The sequence below is a fragment of the Heliangelus exortis genome, chromosome 1, assembly GCF_036169615.1.
Source record: "Heliangelus exortis chromosome 1, bHelExo1.hap1, whole genome shotgun sequence".
NCBI classification, from domain to species: Eukaryota; Metazoa; Chordata; class Aves; order Apodiformes; family Trochilidae; genus Heliangelus; species Heliangelus exortis.
Genome location: NC_092422.1, coordinates 112773432 through 112787010, shown reverse-complemented (window position 1 = coordinate 112787010; position 13579 = coordinate 112773432). Strand labels below are relative to the sequence as shown.

Below are 13579 nucleotides of genomic sequence, written 5' to 3'. Positions count from 1 at the left end.
CCTCAAGGAAGGCCCCGCCCGGTACCTCACACACCCACCCCCGCCCCGCGCCCCTGCCGGTCCCGGCTCCAAACGGGAGCCTGGGGGGCATCGGTCACCTCCCTCCCTCCACCCTTCCTCATGCTCATCCTCCCCCCTTCTCCTGCCGCTGCCCCGCACCGTCCCGGCCGCCACGCTCCGGCTGGCTCACGTGTAACGCGGCTGCGGAACATTTAACGCCGACAGCGCTCCCTCGCTTAGCCCCTCCTTGGAAACACCTGCCCTGGGAGCTGGGGACCCCGCCCCCAGGAACGGCGGCTGCACCGGGGATGGGGGCGAATGGGAACAGGCCGCAGCCGCCCTTGGGGGTGACCTTCAGGGCGGTGCCAAACGCCTCTGATACCCCCGGGGATGAGGGGCAGGGGGGGGCACTCGACCGCCGCAGCGCAGCCCCCGAGGGGGACAGCATCCCACCCGCCCCACCGGGGTTCAGAGCTTCCCTGCGGGGAGCCGGCAGCAGCCCCGCTGCTGGGCAGGCGGTGTCCCGGCGCGGGGGATCCGCCCCGTCGGCCTGACGGGCCCCCGGGCTCCCGGACCCGCTCTCCCCTCCCTGGGGTCCCCAGGGGAGGCCGCCGGAGCCGCCCTGCCCGCCCTGCTCAAATGGGCCCGGGGGTTCCCGGGTCCCTCTCCAACCCCGTCCCCCTGCCCGCACCCCGCCGCCGCGCCGTGCTTCAAGGGCCCCGGGACACGGGAGCCAGTGGCACGATCCCGTGTCCCGCCAGAGGGGAGCTGAGGGGGGACAGCACACAACTCGAGACGGGAGTTCAACCTGATGCCCCCGCTGCCATCGTCAGTCCTATGCTCGTACCTTGCAGGAAAACAGGGATAGGGAAAAATAAAAGGAAAAGGGCGTTTTAATGCACCATTAAAGCTATTGTTTTAACCTGCTCTGTGATCACAGGTAACTAACGTGCTTTGATTCCACGGTACTGTTACAGGACAGTTAAAGTTACACCTGATCCTTACCTCCATGTTTCCAAAGTATACTTAGAATAACTACAATTTCCTACTTGGCTGCAACATTGTATTCCACATTTTTCTTTCCCTTATGATACTGACATGTTTTCTCAGCTTCAGCTCCACCCTCCTTTTTCTTTCTGGTGCATCAGGATGAGTGCATTTCAGCTAGGCCTTCCCTGGTACTCCTAGCAGGTGCATGCTCTTCTGAAAGCTACCTACAAGAACAACCACCCCATCAACCAGCTGCAGGATGCTCTTCTCCTACCTCAAGGAAAGGCAGCTCATCCACCATCCCCTCTTACTCCGCTAAGCCATTAAGGTACCAGTCGGGACAAGTTGTAATGTGGCCCCTTCTCCAACTGATCCATGGCTACAACCCAGAACCACCCCCTGAAGGAAACAACCGAGAGAACTGTTCTTCTATGCAAGCACAGGACAGATACCCTCAGGGTCATGCCACAATCCTTGGCAGTGTCTGAGTGTGGCCTCCTTCGCTGTAGGCACACGACCAGGCTTCTCAAAGCTGTGCAGGTCTGTGGGTTAGGAGGAGGACAGGTATCCTGCAGGAGGTATAGACAGGTCATGTGCCTAGAAGGCTGTGTGTGTTTAATTGGGAGTGTCTGATCTGCTGAGTGCTCTGTGATACGCTAAAGCGTGATCAAAGGCAGCCAGGTGTGCCACACAGATTGTCTGCCTGGGTTAGGAGAACCAGCTCCAAGTAGCATTTATGTGACTGAGAAGGGCTGATCAGCTACAGGGAAGAGGGTAAACGGCATCGTTCTCTTCTCCTGGGTGTTCGGTCAGAGCTGGTCTTTTAAAGAGAGCTGCTGATGGTGGGTGATAACAAAAGCAAACACACACAGCAGTATCTGATACTCAGGAGAACATCCTCTACGCTGCAGGGAGGACAGTATTAGTTACAAGTTAAGGCGGCTGTGATTACAATCAAGCCAGTTAGTAGATGAGCACTGCTGGAGGAAAAAAACCCACTTATTTTAAACCCCCAGACCTCAGTGCAGTTGCTGCTGCAGCCAACTAGGCTGTTTCTCACAGAGCTGTTGGGCTGCCAGGTCTGCCCTGGCTGTCAGGGAACTGTACCTTCTCTCTCCTTCTAGTTCCCTGGCTGCAATTGACAGCCTAGGTATGCTACACTAGAAAGGGCAGCTGCTTGGGAATTAGGTGTGGATGTGTGGAGGTGTCACCCAAGCCTGAAGTCTACTCACCAGACAGCCCACCCCTTGACGCTGCTTCTGGCACTGTCCATGGGCCAGGATTCTGCTCACCCAGTTGGCAGGAGAAAAACCCACACAAGCTAGTTCAGGGCACATGAAGACAAAACAGGTGTGGGATATCCAAGCAGGTTCATGGTGATATTCAAAGCAGAGAAGATTTGAATGGGAGTGCACTCTCCCACAGCATTATTTCTTAAGACCCCAGAGAATGAGTTTGGAGACGGCATCTAGAGAATATCCGAATAATCATATAATGATTGCACTGTAAATGGCCACCCAGAAATACGATCTTCCTCTGAGCACATTCTCACCTTCCCTACAAGCTCTAATGGTGCTGGTGGAAGCTGAGCTGCAGGAGCTCCTGGCTTCATCAGTGTTTGTTTAAGGATCACCAGGGAACTCTCTCCTCTTCCTGCAAGCATCTGTATTTCTGTATAAATACACAGAGAAGTCCTGTTGGGTTGGCTGTGGTCAGCGATACCAAATCCACATGACTACACAGGCTGGGGCATGCTGGATCTGGGATGGGCACAAGGCCATTCATGAGGGTTACACACTGTTCCTGCAAACTCCCCTGTGCACCCAAAGCCTCAGTCCCGTGCATGCTTAGGACATGAACTTTACTTGATGTCGGTGAATTATCCCCCCCGAATCGGCAGAACTAGGAGGCAACAGAGTGCCAAATTTTATGCAAATTTACTATTTGTTTGGCTGCTCAGATACCAATCAGGCTGTCTCTAAGGCCACCACTATAGGATCTGATTTTTTAAGGCATTAAGGGCCTGAGGTAACTGCCAAGAACAGAATGTGCAAAGCGATCCATGTCCCGTAGATTAACTGCAGGAGGAAGGACTGGGCTGGGGAGAGCTGTGCACCAGCACCTAGGAAGTAACAACCTGCAGATGGAAGTTGTTAAGGGTTTCTCTCACCACCCTGAGGAGTTAGCATGTGGAGAGAACTCTGATTTTCTCCAGTGGGTTTGGGCATAGCCACCGATGAGATCACTGCTTCCCCTGGGTCTCCTGCCTTGCTGGACTGAAAGAAAGCAAGTACCTAGGGCAAGGAAATGTGTCTCAGTGCAGGGCAGAAGGAGGAGGGTGGACAATTACTTTTGGTCTAGTGGTGAAAGAGAAGGGCCCGGTCCAGAGCGAAGTAGGGACTTGTCCAGCTTGACAACAGTTCTGCCCATTAGGGCCGTTTGTGGGGGAAAAATTTGACTGAGAGGCTGACGGTCACACACAGGAACTTTGGGTGACGTGACCTACAGAAAGGTCTGAAGGTGGCTGTGGATGATGCTGCGATATGCAGCAGAGGAAGTAGAAAGGCAAACTAGCAGGAGAGGGACTGTCACAGACTGTGGGACCAAGTGCTAATTATAAGATGACAGAAGTGTGCAAAATGGCCTGAAGTAGTTACTATTCGTGGGCTGCCACTGCAAACAAATGGGGCTGGGCCTCCTTTGGGCTGGCATGCCTGAGGGCTGGAAAAGGGCAGCTGCTCAAGAGCTTGGCACCAAGCCTGCATCACACACAACAGGTGAGAGAGGGCAAGGAGGAAAACGGGCAACAAGAGCTGCCCTAGCCCTGCAGGCTGTGAGCAAGGGTCTGGGTGGCACCATTGGCATTTTGCACCTCTCTGGGAGATGCAGGGAGACTCAAAAGGGAGAGGAGTGGCCCTTGAGAACTGCCCTCAGTGTCCCGGCAGCGGGAGTGCAGGGCTGAGGTCTCCTCCATGCCAGCTTCCCAGTCCTGCAGGGCACTGCCTTAGAACTGTCCTCTGATTTTCTGCCTGGGAGATTCATGAGAAACACTGGCTCAAGGAAAACCTGCAGTCTCCCGGAACAAAGTATGAGAAAAAAAAAAAGTATCAAGACTTCCTCCTTCCCTTCCTTGCCCCCACCCCTCCAACCCCAGGTGTAGGGTGGCAAGGGATTAGCCTTATGGACATATGTGGTTGTCATTCTGAGCACAGTGACTGCATTTGAGAAGATTAACCGCATATAGCTATGCAAGCTGAGGTAACTAAATCTAAAAAATAATGAACAGCTAGGCACTGAGAAAGGAAATACATACTGAAATAACCTCCACGCAAATGCAGTCAGTATTATTTTCTTTAATATCGGTTTGACAGGTGTGTAATAAAAATTGTGGGGGTGCCTGCACAGCTCACTCTCAGCTAAATGATGTGGAAAAGAACAGCTGTTAAGATAGGTGAGTGTAAATAGCATGTGCAGATGGAAAACCCAGAAGTGTCTGAGAGGGCATTTGCCCCAAACTGATCTTGCTGAAGAGAAAAGCAACCATCAGTCCTCAGCTGATAATGCTGAAGAGGATGGCAGCCATCGGCAGCCATCAGCTGGATTTAACAGTAACCAGGGAACAACTGGGACAATTTTGAAACAAAGAATGAGTTGGTCTGAAAAGCTGTATAAAAGAAGCATAAAAACTTGTAACAGAGCAGGAAGAGGCCTGGGACTGGGAACAGACCAGCAGCCAAAACCCGATCTGGCACATCACAACCTCTGCTTGAAACCAAACATAGCAGCTTTTCCCCATCCATAAGACACTGCCAGAGTCCTGGTGATGAGTTGCAGCAGTGTGTTTAGGAATCTGCAAGGGTTTATTGGTGTTTTCAAAGTGTCTAACACTGTTGTTGAACTCCTGTGTTGCTGACATAAATCCTGAATGTATAGTTCACTGACTGTCAGTTAATTACATGTCCTTAATAAATCAATAAGCCATTTCATCCTAATTTGGTTTAACTTACATGAGCTGAGTCATTTTTCCCTCCAACAATGAACTGTTGATGTAAGTTTTTGAACAGTTTTAGCAGAAGAAGGCTTAAATGCTCAGTGGTCAAGAAAAGATTCACTTTACATTGGACTGGAGAGTAGGAACAGGACAAGGGATGGTTTTGGGGATGGACTGGCTGGCAGGTGAAGACAGTGTTTGATAACTGGGATAAATAGTGGGTGGTACAGAGTTCCTCTGGCCGAGCAGTTTCACCAGTGGTGAAACTTGCTGGTTATCAACAGAATTCTGATGGAGGCAAAGGCAACTTGTGAAGGCAGCAGAAGTCAAATCATATTGCCATAATTTCTCTTTTTGAATGATGCAGGAAAAATTACTCTCATCTCCTCACTGAAAATAATATGAAAATACATTCATGCACAAAGTCCACCCTGTTTTCCGTGGCACATCCGGAAGTAACCACCATACAAGGAAGAAGCATCACCCAGAAACTAGCTATGGATCTGGCAAGAACAGCCCATGTTTTGTGACAACAGGCACCTGGAGTCCTTACAGGGGTGGCAGCCAGCTTCCTGGTACATAGCTGCTGAGTTCAGGAAACCATGTGAGCTCCTCACGAGAGAGCAGCAGCAGCAACTTTAGGTAACTGATTTGGCTTCACCCCTGCTGGTCCAAACAAAGTGGTCCCCATTTGGCTCCTACTGGATACAGCAGCACTGTGAACCATTAAAACAAACCATCCCTCATTTTCTGTCTTGGTAGCAAGACCACAAGGCTTCACTGTCCACTGCCTCCTCACCATGGTTAGCAAGTGGTTTCTGATGGCAGGTTGTATTTGTGCCCCAGCTTGCTCTGCTGCCCCAGTTAGAGGTCTGCTGTCTTCAGGGCCAGCCAGTCAGGGATGTTCAGCACAAAACTAAGCTGAAGAACAAGAACTACATAAACTCCGAAACTATTTTGAGGCCTGCTCTAACAGAGTTTAAAAAGAAAAACAAAATCAGAGTGGAAAAACATTTCTATCTTTAGCCATCAGGAGCAAGGCTTATCTAAGCAACACCACACAGGAGCTGGCAAACGGGAATGGTAAGTTACAGTTCTACTTGTTCCTAAACATCTTCTTTTGACTGCTCAGTCAGAGCCACAGTGAAATGCTACATGATTTACAGTGCCTGACAGAAGCCCTTCTCCTTCTCCTCATGGGAGGTCCTTTCCCTAAAACAACTCACAGATGTCTGTGATAATTTTAAAGATTATTCCAGCATTTTCCACACTAAAAGTTCTCACCGACTGAAGGTGGATGACTTTCCAGTCAGTAGTAGGCTTTCCAGTGTGGGCTTCCTGGTGGTCTTTGCATTGGTTTGGATTGCCAGGTTCCCCTGCAATGTCCTGCAAAGACCACTGCACCCTCACCTGCAACACAGTGAAACAATACATGTGAAAAATCAACACATTTTGGCTGAGGAATCTTTCTCCCACCCTCAAAATCCAGTTATTGTGACAAAAGACATCACGCATCTGTGATGGGAACTCTCACTACCTGTGAACTCTCACTACCTCACTACTTACATCAGTTACCCTGATGTAAATTTGGTGCTGTGGAAGCCATGTTGGAACCTGAAATTCCCTTTTCTCTTTTAACTAGTCCTGTCCTGGCCACAGCCTGAGTGGCTTGCACATACAGGCCAAAGAAGGAGATGCACATCTGACAGGAGTTTAAAAAGTCTTTCTCAATATAATCAGTAGGAGTTAGGGACCAGACCTGTGTGGATTATTCTAAAAGCTGTATGGGCCTCAGTTTGTATTTTTAGATGCTTGTGTATCTTGGAAAATCTGCTTTGACTTTACATGGTTCAGACTTTCTGCTCAAATAGCAGAATACTTTTGACATGGGCATTTGTACCAGACTCACATCAAAGTGGATCCGTTCTGCGGAGTCATGACAAGAGGCAGGCACTTGTGTCACTGGTGTCCACAGATCCATCAGGCAAGTCACAGAAACTATCAATTCTGGTGAAATAAGATGCCACAAGTTAAGGGCAAAGTGAAGTGAACGCCATAAGCAAACCACTCCATCATGTCTGGTCTAACAATGGGACAGGTGGAGGAAGACAGCGTATGTGATGCTGCTGCTGTTATTTACATAAGGTAATACTTTTGTTTTCCTGTTATTTAAATCCTATTTATCAGTCAAGTAACACAAACCCTTGGAGGATATAATCATGACAAGACCCCCAAGTCAGCTAGAGTTTTGAGTTGCACTTATTTTCTCAGGGGAAACATCCTCAAAATGCCAAAATGCAAATCTATTTTTCTACATGTTGAAAATATTCCCCAGGCAACCACGACTGGGAAGTGAACAGAAATTCCCTTTTCTCCCCAGCCATATTTCCTTTTGAAAAAGCAGTCAATAATCAAAGATTAGCTTCTGTTACCTGATGTTCACAGCACTTCACAAATGAAAACACAATACCAAAATGGCTTAGCAAATTTTTCTTACAATCTAGTTTTGTCAATTGTAAGAACACGAGACTGGCAACACCTGGAATGCACCAGAGGTCCATTTCATCCAGCATGCTCTTCTCCAGGAGCAAGTATTTAGAAAAAAACACCTAAGAACAAGGCAAGTAGAGAGTGACTGATGTGACCTCCCAGGTGCCAGCAGCCTGCCACTTTAGGATTTCCCAAGCCAGGGAGTACTCTGACAGCTAAGTAGACTGGGCGTAGTCCCAAACCTAATTTGTCTCTCTCTCTTTGGAGGAGCAGTTTGTATCGGGCACAGTGAACCTCACCCTCCAGCTGGTCAGTGTGCCTGAGTGAGCTTTAGAGGCCAGAAACTGCCCAGAGGTGAGGGAAGGTGGTTTAAAGCCATCTCTGCTCTTGCTGTGTAAGTCACCATCAGCCTCAGGGAGCCCCACGGAGCAGCCTTCCCGTGGGGCAAGCAGTAACAAGCAGAATTCAGTGGACGCATGCAGGCACCCACGTGGCAACACCACCAAACCTATGAGCCTATGACATACAACCACAGAAAGAGTTCTGAATCTTCAGCTCTGAGCTCTTTCTTCATCCACAGCCTCCTAGCACATAGCATCAGGTTGGAAAAGACACATAAGATCATCCACCCCAACCTTTGACCCAGCTCTACTAACCCAGCTCTACCAGCCCACTGCTATAACCATGTCCCTAAGCTCCCTATCTATATGGTTTTCAAACACATTCAGGAATGGTGATTCAACCACTTCCCTGGTCACCCTGTTGCAGTGCCTAATAATCCTTTCTGTAAAGAAAAGGGGGAGCTGCCTCTCGTTTTCCAGTTGAGGTGACTGATGGAGGTAGCCTGCATGTCACCTGTGGTGACCCACTGACTCACAGTCCTTCATTGCTGCACTGTGAGACTTGCCACATGGAAAGACACACTCTGCTAGGCACATACTTAATTTATAAGTGCAAATTAATTGAATGATGGGTTGGTTAGCAAAGCCCATGGTCTGTTTTGTACTCAAAATTGCCATCTGGAAAAAGGCTGGTGTAGTTAGTAAGACGGGTGCTCTGTTAAATCTGATACCTTTGTAAAAGAATCTGTCTCATTACTAATGAGACAGAATTTAACAATGTATTTTATTCTCCAAGAGAACGTTTTTGAGACGGCAAGGTTTGGTCATTAGGATGGTGATTGATGTGCTTCGTTTTCATGACAAGCAGTAGGATGAATATCCTGTTATAAATGGAAAGCAAATAGTTTACTCAAAGAGCTTTAAATGTCATCAGACTCTTAGAAAATGCATGTCAGTAGGTCTCATGTGACTCTGAAAGCAGTGTGGCTGTTTAATGTAACTTTTGCCTCCACTTAGGCCCACTGGCTGCTGCATATGACTGGGAGCAGCTATCTTTATACTGACAGCCTTGTTCGAGGTCACAGAGGCTCTGACCTACCTCTGAACTGAAAGTCTGAAGCACTGGACAGATACTGCTGTTTCAGTTCTTCCATGTTTATCTCAGGGATCAGGTTTCCAGGAATCTGCTGCAGTTGAGTTCCCATAACAAAACAGCACAGGAAAGCCACCTTCAGGTGCTCATAACAGGCCTGTCAATCCCTCTGTCCCCCCTCAGCTTCAAAGCACATTAAGGAGTAAATAAATGTATATGCATCTTTATGGCCCCATTTCTAGCTGGTGGCAGAAGAAAGAGCATAAGCAGTGTTTTGCTGCCTCAGGTAGTGCTTTATGCTGCTGGTGACCCCATCCTGACTCACAAGCAGGCATCAGGGAGATGGGCACAGCTGGGAGCCTTGCACAGAGCCACGTGCAGCTGCCCAAAGCCCATGTCTGCTGGACTCACGGGAGGGAACTGTGCAGATCTTGCCTCAGGACTCCCACAGAGCAAAATGCTTTCTAGGTTTTGATGAACCGAGTCCAGCAGCATTGTTTTTAGATGGTAGGAAGGTCCTCATTTCACCCGTGGGAGAAACGATGGGTTTGCCTACAAGCAGATGCTCTAGAAACCTAATCTGAATGAACTTTGCATTTTTAAAAACGTAATTAAATCATATTAAAGCCCCATGTGGGCATTTCAACTTACAGGTATGTTTTTTTCTCTGCAGGATACTTCCCTTCCAAAGCACATCGTCGAATATTTAACTTAGCCCATCCTATTTATTACAACAGGTGTCCACTGAACACAGTTGATTTACCTATTTGAAATTCACATTTTTGGTCCAATTAGATGAACTTTCTCCTTGGTTTTCCTTTGCAAAGAAGCCCTTCAAGAGACAGGAGAAGGTTCTTGTTTGGGTTCATCCAAAAGAAGAGCCAACAGCAGAAGCAGGGGAACCCAAACATACACAAGGATTCAGGGAAGCAACATTTCTCTCTCCTACCTTTCTATCACTGTTGCACATGTTTGCTGTGGTCCAGCCCTACTGCACTCTTCCTCTAGTCCTATCACATCAGGCTCTGCAACAGACCTGAACTGCAGAGAAAGGCAGGAAGAGCAAGCTAGCAGATGTCTTGCCTGGCTGCAAACAACACTGTGTAGAAAATTCATGAAAATGCCACAGTCCTTCGAGGCTGCAAAGTGTGGGGATCATTTATCCTGCACTTCCAGCATAACACTGACAGTATAATTTCATTTCATTACTTCTTCAGGCAGCCTGATAGCTTATCTCTGACTGAAGAATAAAGTTAGGTGCTTGCTGAAACAAAATTGTTTCAGGCATTTTGTTGGATGTGTGTTTTCTATTGAAACCAATTTTCCTTTTAGTAAACTACTTTTTTATAACCTTTTCCCCTCTGACAAGCATGCCTTTGTGCAAATTCACAGTCATTGCCTTCCTGGGGATGCAGCTTTGGTCTTACATGACCTCAAAAAAAAACACCAAACAAACAAACAAAACTGAGGAGAAAACCCCATTTTTTCCAGGGGTCTGAAATTACTGCACCAGTGTGAATGCAGATTTCTGCTAAGTGCAAGCACATCTCCTGCTGTCACTGCTATATGTAGGTTCTTGATCACATACAGTGGCTCCATTTGTCTACCTTACCATACCAGCAGCGAAGCTGGAGCAGGAACATCAAAGCCTGCAAGCTTCACAGGGTGGTCCCAGCCTCAGGCTGGAGCCAAAAGGAGAAACTGATGATGGGCAGCTTCAAGGCAGTTACATGAGTAATGAATTTGGCTTTTTCTCTTCCCTCATCCTGATGGCAGGGTGAGGTTGGGTAGTGCAGAGGCATTCAAATACACATTGGAATAAAGCACAAAAATGACCAAGACAGAAAAATGGAGAATAGCATGTATAATACAGATAATTCACTTAAAAATATTTGAGTCTTATTGGATTAGACTTATCATGCTGCACTGTCTCAGAATTCTGGGATCGTCAGTAACACTCAGAATACATATAAGAAGCTTTCTAGCGCTGGATCTCAGCATGATACGAAGGATAAGAAGGGGTATTTATTACCTTTCCCCAAGGCAGAAAATGAGAGAGAGGTAAAAATGGCTTGACCTTGGTCACACTAGATAGATGTTTACTAACAGAACTAGGTGCAACACCCAGAAGTCAAAGGATAGTCACCATGTTTGGTGCCTTGATTCACAGACCCATCCAGCAAAAGCTCAATGGGTCCACAGCAGACATGAGCACAGTCACTGGATACAGCTGTGTGAGCATGATCTTCTTGAGCAACACTCTTAGATATCCACCCATCTCACTCTCTATACCAAAATCCTTTGGGCCTAGACCTTTTTCTCAGCCTGCCAGTTCTCTGCCTGGAAAACTACAGCACCCTGACAAGCCCTGTAGAAACCATGCTGGAGTTGTGATTAACCTGTCAGGGACTTAAATGTAGACCTTTATTATAGTACCCTTACATGAAGCTGAATAGAACACAGCATACTGAACCGACTCTATGACAAATGCATTACATATGCCTAATTTTCTCATTTTCCATAGGAGAGAGTCGGAATAATTCTTTCTGAGCAAATGAGTTTTAGCTTTTCTCATTAGCTTTTAATAATCTTTAGTGCATGGATTGGGAGGAAAGCACTTTGAGTAATTGTGGCTGAAATTAAAATGACTAAAAGCTAAAAACCGAGAGCAGGAGGGAAGGTGCCACTGTTCCAGAGAAGTTTCCAGCCTCTTAATAGTCTTGGCTGCAGAAGTAGTTTAAAAATGGCAGAAAGTGGCAGAGCCAGACAAATCCTTACCCAAGTAGTAGAATGGGCTGTTCAGGTCATGCTATGATTCACACAGGCTGATCTAATGTAAATAACCAACTTAAAAACGAAGGGCTTATCTCTACTGAACTGTCACTTTTAGCCTTGGGTTAAGTCAATTTATATCTCTCTAGTGAGTTAACTTCATGGTGACACTGGACCTGTGAAGTCTCCCATGGTCTAAGGCAGATAAAGGGGCATGTTCATAGCATGGGGCATCCTTAGTACCTGCTTGCATCTGATGTCTGACCTAAGGGATGATCCATTTTCCCCCAAACCCCTGCACCTCCATTGCCCTGTGCCCTATATGTTGGAACTGGAATTAGCTGAGGGGAAACTGAGCACAAGGTTGCAATCTCCTAATGATTAAAAAAGAGTAAATTAGAGGTAGAACATGAAGTTTTCACATGTTCTTCTCAGGCCTAGACCTTGCAATAGATGCATACTACTCCTAGGAGTTGCATCAAGGTCTTTAGAGTACTACTTAGTCTGAGTTGCTGCCAGGTACCAGCACCATACAGTCTGAGTCGGTGCCAAGATTGACTGTGTACCCTGTCATCTACACACTGCATGATCTCCTTGAGATGGGGCTTGTCTGTACAGCAGCAGAAGCCACAACCAAAGGAACACATCCTTCAAAAAGAAATTAGTTCTCCAGACATTTTTTTTTTCTGATGTAACTTAGTCAACACCAGGGCTTTCACAAGCTCTATTTTTTTCCACACTCCTATCCAGCTCAGTTTCACGAGCAAAACTGTAGGCCAAATGCTCTGAGCCAGCAAATCCTTTTTTGTTTATGTAAGAGCAACTAAATATATACAATTGACCCTACCCAGTGAATGTTGCAGCATACAATAGCCATTGGAAGCAGACCACACTTTATTTTGAGCTGTTTTAAGGGGAAGTGGGAGGTGTGTTTGGTCATGCACAATCCAGAGCACGGGCAGAGCTTTGGGAACTTGAAGTGAAGGTCACACTTATGCACATCCACGCAGCATCATCTGCCTTGCCCTAGTCTGCAGCATCAGGACACTGGCCTAGATTAGGGCAGAGGCACACACATGAAGTTCATGAAGAGCAGAGGGAGGAGACAGCCTGTTGCAGGACATCAAAACTCAGCGAGGCAGCCCTTCCACACAGAGCTATGGGTACCACGCAGGTTCCTGGACTGCTATTTGTCACACGGTGTGTGAAGGAGAAACTGAGACTCATGGAAGATGATGCCACTTGTCATGTATATCCTATGGCAGATGAGCCGTAATTCTTTGTCTGTACAATGTTAGAAAGCGGGGGTGGTGTTTTTAAAGATATTTTCTATACTGGAGCTAAGAATGGCAAGTTTCACAATGAAGCTGTTGTTCTATTACAACGTGAATCAGTGTGTTTGCAGACCTGACTGAGACAGGGAAGTAATAAAACAAAAACAGTAAAAACTATCAGTAATTCTTCGTTTCTTAACGATGTTTCTAATCTATGCCTTTGACCCTTTGTTAATTTTACTTCTTTCTCTGTTGCTGTAACATTTAGAAGGTAACTGAAAATTTTATGCCAGCTGTTAGCTTATCGTGTTTGCTTTACAACAGCCCAGGACAAAGGCCACTATATCATAAAATAAAAGTCCAGCTCCATATTTAGACTTCTGAGTAAATGATTTGAATTGCAAATGAGCAGAACCCATAATACCTCTCACTGCTTTTAATAGAAACTCGAGGGTTCCCAAAAAATCAAGTCTTTTTTTTTCAGACTGTCAGATATACTCATGGGGACATTCCTTTTTATGCAAAATTGAAGGCTCAGTCCTTCAGGGAACATCATGTCAGCAGTACAGTTATTGATCAGGGATAGGTATAGGAAGGTACACCCTTCCTTGGTATAGGAAGGGAACTC

The 13579-nt window shown here is 46.9% G+C and overlaps 1 long non-coding RNA gene across 11 annotated transcripts in view; it reads right to left on the bottom strand.

The window, feature by feature from the left end:
* Window positions 1-875: 875 nt before the first annotated feature.
* The window catches only part of LOC139803196 (uncharacterized), a 186803-nt gene continuing 174099 nt past the window's right edge, over window positions 876-13579 (bottom strand). For 4 of the 11 annotated variants that reach the window (XR_011728942.1, XR_011728929.1, XR_011728940.1 and 1 more), the window contains 2 exons: window positions 6891-6988; window positions 876-6391 (listed from right to left, as the gene is read on the bottom strand). This is a non-coding gene — a long non-coding RNA (uncharacterized lncRNA). The remainder of the gene's footprint in view (window positions 6392-6890; window positions 6989-13579) is intronic. The other 7 variants (XR_011728934.1, XR_011728931.1, XR_011728946.1 and 4 more) reach the window with 7 other exon arrangements.